The following is a 13,653-nucleotide window of genomic DNA, read 5'->3' on the forward strand; positions in this document are numbered from 1 at the left end:
TTTGATCTTAGTGTTTCCGTTTTTCCCTCCTCCCCTTCTAAGAGCTCTAGCACTTTCAGTTTTTTATCTACAGGCCATGTAAGGGCTTATTTGTTACAGGAATAGTTGTACTTTGTAATGGCGTCATTCATTTTACCATAACATGTATGATGGAATTCCAAATATATTATTTATGAAGATATAAATTGGTGAAATCGCAAAAAAGAATGCAATATGGTAACGTTTGGGGGGTTCCTGTGTCTACGTTATGCACTATATGGTAACAGCGACATGATACAATTATTCTATAGGTCAGTCCGAACACAACCATATGCAGGTTTACACAGATTCTCTAATGTTATATATGTATTTTTTAATGAAATCCTTTTTTTTGGCAATTAATTATAAATAAAATGGGACTATTGTGACGCTTATAACAGTTTTATTTTTTCACCTACGGGGCTGTATGGGGTGTCATTTTTTCCGCCATGATCTCTAGTTTTATTAATACCATATTTGTGAAGATCGGACGTTTTGATCACTTTTTATTAATTTTTTTATATATATAATGTAACATAAAATCGGTAATCTGCGCACTTTTTCCCCTCTTTTCGTGTACGCCGTTCACCGTTCGCAATGACGCTTGTTATATTTTAATAGATCGGACAATTACGCACGCTACGGTATATTATATGTTTATCTATTTATTTATTTTTATATGTTTTATTTATATAATAGGATAGGGGGGTGATTTCAACTTTTATTGGGGGAGGGGTTTTGGGGTAGTGTGTTAGTGTTTTTAACTTTTTTTTTTTTTACACATTTGAAGTCCCTTTGGGGGACTTTTACATACATTACTTGGATTTCTACACTGATGAATGCTATGCCATAGGCATAGCATTCATCAGTGTTATCGGCGCTCTGCTCATTGAGCCTGCCTGTGCAGGCTTAGAGTAGCAGAGCGCCGATCGGACCGCATGGAGGCAGGTAAGAGACCTCCAGCAGTCCGTTTTACCGATCGGGACCCCCGCAGTCACACTGCGGGGGTCCCGATCGGTAAGTGACAGGGGACTCCCCCTGTCACTTACACTTAAACGCCGCGGTCGCGCCGCGATCGCGGCGTTTAAGGGGTTAATGACACGCGGCAGCGCGATCGCTGCAGCGTGTCATTGCCGGTGAGGTCCCGGCTGCTCACTGCAGCCGGCCCCCACCTCCTATGAAGCGCGCTCCGCTCCGGAGCGCGCTTCATAGCGGGAATAACACCCAGGGCGTACAGTTACGCCCTAGGTCGTCTGGGGACAGACTTCCATGGCGTAACTATACGCCCTGGGTCGTCTAAGGGTTAAAGTTAATGATTATGGATTACAGCCAAGAAAACCCCAAAAGTCAGTATTTCAGAAAATTAGAATATTAAATAAAACCAATTGAAAAAAAAAATGTTTTTAACATAGAAATGTCGACCAAATAAAAAGTCTGTACAGTAAATGCCCTCAATACTTGGCCGCAGCACCTTTTGCATGAATGACGGCATCAATGCGGCGTGGCATAGAGGCGATCAGCTGATGGCACTGCAGAGGTGTTATTGAAGCCCAGGTTGCTTTGATAGCGGCCTTCAGCTCGTCTGCATTGTTGGGTCTGGTGTCTTTCATCGCCCTCTTGACAATACCCATAAACTCTCTCTGGTGAGTTTGCTGGCCAATCAAGCACAGTGATGCTGTGGTTAGTAAACCAGGTATTGGTACTTTTGGCAGTGTGAACAGGTGCCAAATCCTGCTGGAAGATGAAAATTCCATCTCCAAAAATCTCTTCAGCACAGGGAAGCATGAAGTTCTCTAAATTTCCTGGTAGACGGCAGCGTTGGGCTTTTTCTTGGCTGTAATCCATAATCCTCAACTTTAACAGAAATAAACGGTTAAAAAAGTTCACTCTGTATGTAATGACTCTGTAGAATATATGAGGTCACTTTTTGAATTGAATTACTGAAAAAAAACCTTTTTGTTGATATTCTAATTTATTGCAAACCACTATATTGTCAGGCGTCTGGAGGTATATTGTTGCCATTGGCAACCCCGCACTGTCTGCATTGGGGCCTGTGTGTTTGTGTCTTTTTCTGGCCTCCGCCCACCTTCTACCCAGAGGGCTGTGTGGGATGTCAATCCTGCTGCGAATATGTAATCACGTTGACACTGACAGGAAAGGTATCAAAGACGAGTTCGCAGTGAAACCCGCTGCAGATACGTGTGAAGCCCCCAAACCTGGAGTTGGAGTCTGTACATTTTTTCCGGTCTCCAGCCAAAACTACCTCAGACTCCCGAGTTCACGATTCGAACCCTACGGCCTTGCTGGTGCGGGTACATTCTAGAGATTCGCTTCACCCAGTCGCCAAGCGGCTTATCAGCTGCCCTCCTTTCAAGTCTGTTCTGCTCCTCGCCATTCCACGTCTCCTAGTTTCCCAGGATTGGATCCAGCTTTTTCCACACCTGGGGTGGAGCCACAGAGTTGAAAGGCAGGCTGATAAGCCGCTTAGCGATAAACCGATGCGATTCTGATAGGGTACAACTTTATTGTGGTCCCCCCAGCAGACTTCACTCTGCTCTATCCACAGAGCGGCCCTGACAACAATGATGCGGGCAGTCTGGACAGCCATAGCCCCCTTCAGGAGCCTCGAGCGGCCGCTCACATTCTGATCCGTTGCCAAACACATGCTAATTCACTGCAGTCCTGTGTATGCTCGTTTCTAGGTACAGCCCTTTCTTCCGGCCCGTCCGATATGGTCACATGACCAGGGAGGGTGAGGGTGCTGATCATGTGACTTTGTCGTGAGTGACGTGTCCCGTGCGTGGTGGTGGGAAGGGCTGATGCAGGAAGTTGCGGTTTCCAGAGCCAGTACGGTAGAGCGTGACCAGCGGCCGGACAGTCGGTGAGTGCGTGGGAGTAATAGTGAGTTTAGTCAGACTGGGCTCCGGTAGCACCGGCCCTCTAGTGACAGTGATACCTGTGTTCTCTGCACAAGGCTGTCACTGTGGATCATGTTTACTAGCTGCCATGCATTGTATCGCACCGTGTGTGTGAGGACAGTGCTTCACCCTGATAGCCTGGATTTTTGTTTTGCTTAACCCTTTGTGTCCACAAGGAGATGCCGCACTGTAAGGGGTCAGGCAGACGCTTTCTCCATAGTTGAATTGAAATAGCTTGTTAATTCTCTCATAGTCATCCCGGGACTTCATGTCAGTATCTACAGGCATTGGATCTGTATAGGTATGTGAATGATGTATCTGATGTCACCACATTTCATCATGGTAACTAATATGAACATGGTACGGGTAGCCTGGCATGAGAAAACTTTTTATATAGTGCTGCACTAGGGGGAACTCACGTGAAAAAAACAAAACACAGACACACACATTTTATACATATCATCCATCCGGTGGCGATCGTGCTTGAATCTCCTGCCGGCCACGTCCCCATCAGCTGCGGTCAGCGTCTTTGGATCTCCCTCACTTCCGGGTTCCAGTGAAGTGAATGGGAGACAAAAGGCTACTGGTGCGCAGGTGCACTGTCAGCCTTGTCATTGGCTGGAGCAAATCACATGGCTTCCAGCATGCTCACTCAATCAGGGTTCCCCCCTGAACAATCCTAACGCCACTCGTGAGCTCAGCCAATCACCGACCATGGGGCTGTCCCATCAGTGATTGGCTGAGCAGGTTTTCACTGCTGAGACGAGTCTGACTTGGAAGTGGTGGTAACCCTGAGATGGCGCAGAAGGACATGGGGGTCTACAGTGAGGTAACCTCTGCTGCTTTATTATTTTCTATAAAACTGCACCCCTGCCAACACTGTTGGGTTAAGGAAACTGTTGGCTCAAGGATGTAGGAAAAAGCTTTTATTTTCCAGTGCAAAGTGTCAAAAAGGCTCTTGATCCTCTAAGGGCTGCAACCCCTCCTCCCTCCCCTTCTATTCCACGGGTGATCAATAATGTAAACGAGCGCCGATCTGCTAGATTCCACGGCCCGATGATCGTTTAGCGAGGGCTGCAGGGACATCGTTACCAATGTCCTTGCAACATACATGACTTAGCAGGGCTTCTCCTTCGCTCCATCTTCATTCCGTCCTGCTTGCAGCATCAACTCTGGAGCGGCCTGACTGAGCTGTCATCATTGGCTGATTGTTTTCTCTATTCCACCGAACGATAATCAGACGAATCAGGACGATTATTGCTCCGTGGAATAGGCCCCTAAGGGTCTTACACACACACAGATATCTGACAGATCTTTGAAGCCAAAGCCAGGAATTGATTTGAAAAGAGACTATAAACAGAGAACAGGTAATGCAGGAAAGACTGAAATTTCCCCTCTTTTCAAATCCATTCCTAGCTTTGGTTTTAAAAAATATCTGTCAGATAATTTGTGGTGTAATAGGGCCCTTAGTCCTGTTCTCTATTTATAGTCTGTTCCTGGCTTTTGCATTAAAGTGACTGTACCACCAGGCCCAGGCTGAAGCACAGGAGACGGGCCGGCCCACCCTTAGTGGGAAGAAACCCCAGCCCCTCCATGATGTGACTCCATTAGAATTAATGGGACCCTATCATAGAGAGGCTGGGGTTTCCTCCCACTAAGGGTGGGTCGGCCCGCCTCCAGTGCTTTAGCCTGGGCCTGGGGGTACAGTCACTGTAAACATCAGTTAGATAATCTGTCAAATATCAGTTTGTTTAAAAGGACTCTTACCATGCTTCGAGCTTAGTTTACAGGGTGGTGTGTGTGAGGCGTAGTTCCAGTTTGCAGCAGATCGGAACATTGGGAAAGCCTTTCTGACACTTTGCACTGGAGATTAAAAGTGTTTTTTCTACATTCTGAAAGCACAGATAGATACATAAAAGATACCATGGGGGAGATTTATCAAACATGGTGTAAAGTGAAACTGGCTCCGTTGCCCCTAGCAACCCATCAGATTCCACCTCTCATTTTCCAAAGAATCTGTGTGGAATCTGATTGGTTGCTAGGGGCAACTGGGCCAATTCTACTTTACACCATGTTTGGTGTAAATCTTCCCCAGGTGTTTTATTGACCTAACAGCTATGTAATCGTGTTAGCAGTTTGGAACATGTATTCGAGCTGACAGACGACTACTCCGGTGGGTAAAAATAATAAAATAGGCCACCAAAGCTTGCCGGGACCCTGCCACACCCTGATCACCATCTTCTGTTCTTTACCGCTTCCTGGTTCGGCCTTTCAAAAATTCGTCTCTTCGTTCAGCGGCTCTGATGGTTTACAGCTTGCTGAGCAAGCCGTCCGTCATCTGGTGATCCTAGTTACATTACAAGGTGATATAACTTTGTAATGTTCTTTAAATGCCGATTAATTCAATTAATTTGCTAGCTGAGCACTGATGAGCTCCTGGGGCAGGAGAGACCCACAGTGGCATCACCGGAGAGCTGGTGAAGACCCGGCATAGCAAGATATTATTTTTTGGCCATATCCCCAAGCATTACTTTAACCCCTAGAAGACCAATGGGGCACCTGTACACTATTAACCCCTAGACAACCTAGGACGTACCGGTCAGCTACCAGTGTGGCAGAACCGTACAGATACGGTAATACATTGTATAGACACATCCTTACAAGTTGGTAACTCTGCACACTAAACCACTTTTTACTGACTTCTGACCTGTACTATATTGTACAATTTGAGCCTATCTTTGTAATTAAACAATTTTATTTTACAGTTGGTGAAAAAAAAAACCTTAAAGGACCGCCATAAAAGAAGCAGCAGAGGTATGGAGGTTGGGTAACGTTTTATTAATTCTAGTTACAAGTTATGAATTCCACATCTCTTAAAGTGACTCTGTACCCACAATCTGACCCCCCCAAACCACTTGTACCTTTGGATAGGTGCTTTTAATTCAACATCTGTCCTGCAGTCCGTTTGGCAGGTGATGCAGTTATTGTGCTAAAAAACAACTTTTAAACTGGCAGTCCTGTGCCCTACGGGAGTATCTGTGCCCTAACTTTGCACAACCCCTCCGTCCCTCCTCCCCACCCTCTTCATCATTAGGAATGCCACTGGATCATTTTCTCCATGCTGAACATTTGCACAGGTGTCTTAACGATCCAGCCCATGTGCCTGGCTAAATAGGTGGGGAATAGGAGGCAATCTGCTTGGAGCATTCCTAATGATGAGGAGGGTGGGGAGGAGGGACAGAGAGGTTGTGCCACCCTAATGCATACACAATTTAGGCCACTCCCATAGGGCACAGGACTGCCGGTTTAAAAGTTGATTTTTTTAGCACAATATCTGCATCACCTGCCAAACGGACCGCAGGACAGGTCTTGGATTAAAAGCAGCTATCCGAAGGTACAAGCGGTTTGGGGAGGTCAGATTGTGGGTACAGAGTTGCTTTAATAAACAGTATACTTACTAAGTTGACTAATCAGTCAGCTGTGGGAATAGAATTTCCCTGAGTTTCACTGGGGCACATCTTTTAAAAACCACTGTGGACATAGTCATCTCTAGAAGCTGTAAAGGCCAGTAAAGGACCATAGCAATGAGGTATACCAGAAATAGGGAAAAACTCAATTTCAACTTTATATGCATTTTACAGTGAAAGCAACAGTCCTTGTGCATATACAGTAAAATCCGTTTGCAGCCCTGTCTACAAATTGCGAAAATGCTACAAAAATACAGAAGTAGAACTAGTTAAGAGATACTATGGCATATCATTCATCAGTATATGCAGTCCCGTAAGGGACTTATGTAAGCTATATAAAGTGTGTAGCGGAAAAAAAAAAGTAAAATATTTTTTTATTCATATTTAAAAAAAAAAAACCCTAATAAAATGCCCCAGTAAAGATTTATTACCCCCTTTCTCACTATACAATGGGAATTGCAGAATTGTCTGATCTATTAAAATATAACAATGTTGTTCCCGCACAGTGAACAGCGTAAATGAAAACTTGACAAAAACACCAGGCTTGCTGATTTTTTTAAAAATTATATATTAGAAAAAAAATAAAATAACAATCAAAAATTTTCTCTTACACCAATATGATATCAATAAAAACTAGAGATCATGGTGCAAAAAAATGCCACCCCAACCAGCCCTGTAGGTGGAAAAATAAAAGCACTATGGCTCTTAGAAAGCGGGGAGGAACATTACTTCAATTTGATCCGGGCACAAATGATCTTGGTCATGAGGAGGTTAAACAGTTATTCTGATTTGTGATTTGTTACAGATGTGGTGTTACTTATGTCTGCTGATTTTTATGATGCCTGTGGCTGGGAGTGCAGAAGGACAGGAAAATGCCACTCTGCTCACAACTACTAGTGCAACAATTACTACAAATTCTTCAGTCACAAAGCCTACCCAGTCATCCTTCTGGAGCAACATTGAAATGATGCAGCGAGCCTTCTATGTACTGATAGGAATCAGTGTGCTGGCGGTACTCTACTTTGTGATCCGGACTTGTAGGTAAGAAATGGCTGGTGCATAGACTTCATAGCTAAATGTTTACTTCCTACTGAAATTAGTATCAACATATGTGGTGTGCAGTGGTCCCTCAACATACAATGGCCTCAGGTTACAATATTTTTAACATACAATGTTCCATTCTACAACATTGTAACTTGAAACCAGACTGGACATACAATGCTACAGACAGTCTGGATCTGCGGCATGTATGGATAGATAAATGATTGACCAGCTAAAGTGGCCATTTACCCCCAATATTACTGAGGTGCATGCATTGATTGGCTGTCTAGTATCTCCACTCTACGGTACAGTGTGATACTACATGTCCTGTACTGATCTTTTCTTGAGCCAGGATGATTTGTTCCTTTTGGGCCCCAGGTAAGGGCTGCTTAATTTTTTTTTTTCTGACACCCTGAAAATGCTCCTGCTTCTGCTACAGCATACAGTATGTTGAGCTGCTGGGGTCTTCTCTTGGAGTTCAAAAACTTTCTTTCCATGTCAGACCCTCTAAAACAATTAGCTTTGGAGAAAGAGGTTATTTCTCTGATATAAAAGAAGGTATTGTTACAGGTTCCTCCATCAGAGGAAGGAAGGAAGGGGGTTTTACTCCCCACTCTTCCTAGTAAAAAACCCAAATTGATCCTTTTGGACCATAATAAACTTAAAGCCTTAAACAAATTTCTCTCTCATAAAAAAAATCCAGATAAAGCCCCCCCTTTACCCAAACTATGTCATGACATCTTTAGATTTTGAGGACGGCTATTATCACATTCAGGTTTATGCTGCCCTTTAACCTCTTAAGGACCCATGCCGCACGGGTACATCATGGAATCCAGTCACTTAAGGACCCATTCTGTACCCGTACGGCATGTAGTCTGCCGGTGATTTAAAGTGAGCTCACTTCAAAGCATGTGGGGACCAGCTCCTATATGCAGCCAGGTCCTCACTGTTAATGATGGGCTGCCGTGATCGCACGGCCGCCCCCAATTAACCCCTGCAGTTACATCAGTGGCAGGAGCTGTGCTCTTGTCACTGACGGATCAGGACTCCTGCAGCGTGACTGCGGGGGTTCTGATCGTTCTATCTGACAGCCGGAGGTCTCTTACCTTCCTCCCAGCAGTCAGATCGACAATCGCTGTATAGAGTCTGCTCAGGCAGGCTCTATGAAATGATCACAGATTACACTGATCAATGCTATGCTCATTTCCTCTCTCCTTTGTAGCCAGACGCTCTCTACTTTGGTGGTTAGATCCCCACAATATATCCAATGCTTTACGCAATGTGGTTCGCACTAGAAGGACTAAAACATCAAATATCGTAAAATTTCTAATTTACTTGGACAACTTGATGGCAGTGGTACACAGGGGGGTACAAGTTGTGTCAAAATTTCACAAAAATCAGGAAATCATTTTACAGTCCTTTTTATAATCTATCAAATCTGGAGGAGCTCGCTTTTCATAACTTAGACGCAAGATAATGTTTCCTTGCATACCTAGAGGCCACAAAGGAATTTCGCTAATCAGAAAATCTATTAGTCTATTATCAAGTTTGCAGGCGCAATCAATACAATCAGAAGCACTGCTTAAAAAAATCTGTACCTGGCGCGTGCCTGCATCGGGAGCATGGCAGGAGTGGTGCAGCAGTTTTCTTCACAGTGTATCCTGATGCCGGCGAAATGTTATAGTTACCCTTTAATGTTGGATATAATCTATTTACTGTAAGTATTTAGTACAGTCTCCAGTTTTGCAAGTTCTTGAAACATACTTAAATCTGTGAATGATATAGTAATAACACTGAGAGAAGTGCATACAATAACTCCAGATCATTTTACCAACAGGTTTTTATCTATAGTGTACGATTTGTGTGACCTAGTGTTCATTAAATTCTAGGCACAGGAAATGTTACTTATAGTCCAAGCACTGGCACTACATCTCCCAGCAGTATCTCAGAAGTATCCCTGTTACTCTATCCACATTAGTTCATAACATCATGGTGATGTTCAGCTTATTGAGAGAAGTTCATATGATAATCAGAAATAGAAGAAATTATCTAGCGTCACTCACTGTAAAACGAGTATTTCTTCTAAAACAGCATATCGCCAGGACACATGGAAACGCGCTACCTCCTGCCCATGATCGCTTCGCGTTCTCTAGCTCTTTCTCAAGGCTTGGGCTTCAGAAAGCATAGATGGGTGCAAAATAGTAGTGTGCAGGAGGTAACATGTCTCCATGTTTCTTGGTGATATGCTGTTTTGGAAGAAATACACCTTTTAGTGGTGAATGTCTCTGGGTTATTTTTTTTTATTCCTGATTATAAAATGAGCAATGAGTGACATTAGAAAAAACTTTTGATATGTCTCTGTGATATGTGTTTTTCTAATGATAGCTAGGCTTTAAATCTACAGTGTAAATAGAATTTTTGTGGTCTCTGCAGTGATGTCTGTATGTTATGATGGCACAATTGTCACCTAACTTGTTTAATATAATTTATCATTACCTATCATTTGTTAGTTTAAAAAAGAAGCCCCAGAGGAAGAAGTATGGACTTCTCTCAGATTATGATGAAACCATGGAATTGGGGTCAATGGATAGTGATGAAGAGAAAATATTTGAATCTAGAAGTTTAAGAAGGTAAACTCTTGAGAGAAGTCCACAGATGTTTGACAACTTAATTTCGTAAAACATTTTCATCTCACATTTTTTTTCCCCCTTTTCCCCCTTTGACAGGTGATTAGTGGGATTGTATATCTTGGATAACTAACCTCAAACAAGCCCTTTCTGTCCTTGTGATGACAGAGATTGTTTCCTTCAGAATCAGTGTTTTGAGGGAATTGGAGCTCTGGTGACCAAATTTCATGCTTACATTGCTGCCACTGGAAAAGCTGGACTGATTCTGGGTTTGGATGGTTTTTGTTCTGCTGTGTGGCATTCCACAGTAAAGACTTGTTCTCTGGCCTTTGCACAAAATATACATTCCATCTTCACAGTGTGGACTAAGGTTTCTGTTGATATCTAACTTGGACTTCCAGTTACTAATGGTTGAATAACCAGTGCTTTCCTTTTTTACTTTTTCCAACTAAGAATTTGCTAAATCTTGTTGATAAAATCAGGTAATAATATGGTTCTGTTGCCAGGAAGTCTGGCAAAAAGGGAAGTTCTTACTCACACTGCTCCAATAATTTTATACATGATGCAGGGTATTTTGTAACAAACATTTATTTTTGCACTGTGCCTTTTTATATATATGAATAAAACACTCATTGTAATCCGGGCATCTGGTGATTATTAATTATCTGTTGATTGCTTTAATTATGTGCCCAAAAGCAATATGAGAACTGTTAGTAAAGTTTCTGTGGGTTTAGTACTGCAGTTCAACTGTAAGGGAAGTTTCACACGTACCATATCGCAGCTTATTTTCTGCTCGGATCCGCAGCAGATTTGACTAAATGAATGAACACAGCATCAAATCTGCACCATCAAATCTGCTGCGGATTTAATGCTGTGTTCATTCATTTAGTCAAATCGGCTACGGATCCACAGCAGAAAATGAGCTGCGATACGGTACGTGTGAAGCTACTCTAAATGTAGTTTCTTACAGAGAAGTTAAAGGACAACTCCCATGAAAAACTTTTTCCCAGTAATTGAAGCACATTACAAAGTTATATAACACTGTAATATACTTCAATCACCTGTCTGTCCTCCTTCCCCGTCTTTTCCCCCCTCCACCCCCCACCAGGAAGTGTAAGAAACTCCTTCATACCTAATTACTGTCGTCACCAGGCTGCTCTCTCAGCTCCTTCTAGTGACGAGTCATCAGCAGGAGGGCTGCTCTAGCTCCTGTCACACCAGCCTCCCCCTCCCCTGCCTGGTCAGGTGACTAGGCTTGCTCAGCTCCCATTGGCTGAGCAACTGTAAGCCATCTGTCATTCTGCAACTCAATAATGACTCGTGACTGACTCCCAGCACATAAACAGCTACAGGACCCCCTCCCCCATACTCCCTCCTGCTGCCAAGTGGACTCAGTGAGTGAGTGATGTCACTTGCTTATCTTTCTCCTCACTCCCGGCATGTCAGCTACACAGACGTCTTATCTCTCCCCTGCTGCCCTGACCTAATCCTGCAGAATGTACACTACAGTGAGGTGACAGTATGTGTGTGTGTATATAGCAGCCTGACTGAAGAGAGCCAGAGAGGGATGTCATGTTTAGTGTATGATGGGAGTTGTAGTGAATGGAGGGGCAGGCACTTGCTGTGTCACAGCAGGGGGCTGGCTTGTCACAGCAGCCAAAGTGCATCATGGGAAGCAATACTCGCACCTTGAGTTAGACATTGACAAAAGGGGCCACCCTGTTGTTTCCCTGTCTATGTTCCAATACTCGCAACCGAGTGGGACTTAAGGGGTTATTTATCAGGGTGGTGTGGTGCTCTCCCCATCATGAAGGCACCCCGTTGGCAACAGGCTAGAGATATCTGGCTATCCCGTGTTTTGAGACTCGTAACTGAGGCTCCACGGACTCTTGTTTTGCATATTTAAATTTTTGGGGGCATCAGTGGAGACTCTTGATTGAGTACTTCTTTTTTTGAATTCTAAATTTTTATTTCAATTTTCACATTTTATAGACACAACAAAACAGAATAATACCGAGCCAAACATAGGCCATACTAACAAACAAACCAGTGAGCCAGGGCCCTTGGCGCCACGCAGGGCGTTGGGGCCGTGTCACTGACACTGGGCTGCGGAAGCAGCCGCACACAAACAGAAGAAAAAACATTAAGCCCGCGTAGGCGGGTCCCAATCCCTATATAATAGACTAGTCCAGCACACAAATACCATGAGGGAGGGGACGGGCCAGCGCTCAACCAGGATTGTACCAGAGGGTAGCAGAGGAGAGACAGGGAGAAATGGGGGGAGAGAGAGAATGGGGGGGAAGGTGAAGGAGAGGGGGGGCTAGACAGGGAGGGAGGGATAAGCGGGAGGGAAGTAGGGGACCGGTAGCTCCTCACTGAGCCAACAGAGCCTTATAATCAGGGGAGTCCAATGTATGGTCCCAGTAGAACCAGGTCCGGTAAAACCGGGAGTTACGGTCCTGGAGCTGAGCAGTAAGGTCCTCCATTCGTTTGATCTCTTCCACTTTCCGGAACCACATAGCAAGGCTCGGGGGGTCAGGCTGTCGCCACAGGGCCGGGATACAGGCTCGGGCCGCATTGACCAGATGCCGGAGAACCGAGGAACGATAGCTCCTGAGAGGGATGTCAGACACGTGCAGAAGGAAAGAGCAGGGGAGAAGGGAGTGGGAAGTCAGTGAAGGTGGAAGCAATGCGCCACACCTCCCGCCAGAAAGGCACCAACTTAGGGCAGCTCCAGAACGTATGGAGCAGGGAGCCTTCTTCCCCGCAATTCCTCCAGCACAGCGGGGACACCTCTGGGAAGATCTGGTGAAGACGGGTAGGAACCCGATACCATCTCGATAAGAGCTTGTAGCCTGCCTCTTGGATGCGGGTGGAGATCGAGGAGGAGTGTGTGCATGTGAACACTCTGTCCGTTTGGGCCGCTGAGAAGGAGGTGCCTAGATCTTCTTCCCAGGCCACCAGAAAAGGTGGAGGTGGCTGATCCGGAGGAGAGCCCAACATGGCATAGATTGTGGAGAGAGAGTGTCGTATAGGGCCGGGGCCTAAGCAGAGCGATTCAAATTGAGTAGGCGAACGGGCGAAACAGGATGGCATGGGAAGGGTGCGGAGGAAGTGGTAGAGCTGGAGGGATCTCCAGAACCCCAGAGGAGCGGGGTCTGTCAACAAATTGAGATCAGACAATGCAGGCCAGGTCCCACCTCTGAGAAAGGAGCGCGCTCGAAAGTGCCCAGCCCGGAACCACGCGCGGAAGCCAGGGTCCTCAATGCCAGGGGAAAAGGACGGGTTGCCCAGGATTGGGAACAAGGGGGAAGGATGCGGGGCCAGGAAGCCAGCAGAGAGGTGTTTGTGACAGATCCGCAGCGTCGGGGCAATGGTGGGGTGGGAGCTCATATGGCGGGCCGAGTCTGGTAGCCAGGGTGCGGCCATCAGGGGTATTGACGCCAACGCTTCTTCCAGGCCCACCCACTGCTTTGTGGTGGCGTGGTGGTGCCAGTCCAAAACTATGGTCAGGTGGGCCGCGACGTAGTACTGATGGAGGTTAGGGAGACCGAGGCCTCCTCTGGATTTGGGGCGGTAAAG

General features: G+C 45.3%; 2 long non-coding RNA genes across 2 annotated transcripts; both read left to right on the plus strand.

Moving 5' to 3' along the window:
* Positions 1–2,811: 2,811 nt before the first annotated feature.
* LOC138785934 (uncharacterized) lies at positions 2,812–7,335 on the plus strand. The gene is made up of 3 exons (XR_011362169.1): positions 2,812–2,899; positions 5,702–5,750; positions 7,209–7,335. It is a non-coding gene; the product is annotated as an uncharacterized lncRNA (long non-coding RNA).
* Positions 7,336–9,985: 2,650 nt separating this feature from the next.
* On the plus strand, positions 9,986–10,714 carry LOC138785935 (uncharacterized). Its single transcript, XR_011362170.1, has 2 exons — positions 9,986–10,074; positions 10,171–10,714. It is a non-coding gene; the product is annotated as an uncharacterized lncRNA (long non-coding RNA).
* Positions 10,715–13,653: the final 2,939 nt, after the last annotated feature.

The sequence above is a fragment of the Dendropsophus ebraccatus genome, chromosome 3 (assembly GCF_027789765.1).
Source record: "Dendropsophus ebraccatus isolate aDenEbr1 chromosome 3, aDenEbr1.pat, whole genome shotgun sequence".
NCBI lineage: Eukaryota > Metazoa > Chordata > Amphibia > Anura > Hylidae > Dendropsophus > Dendropsophus ebraccatus.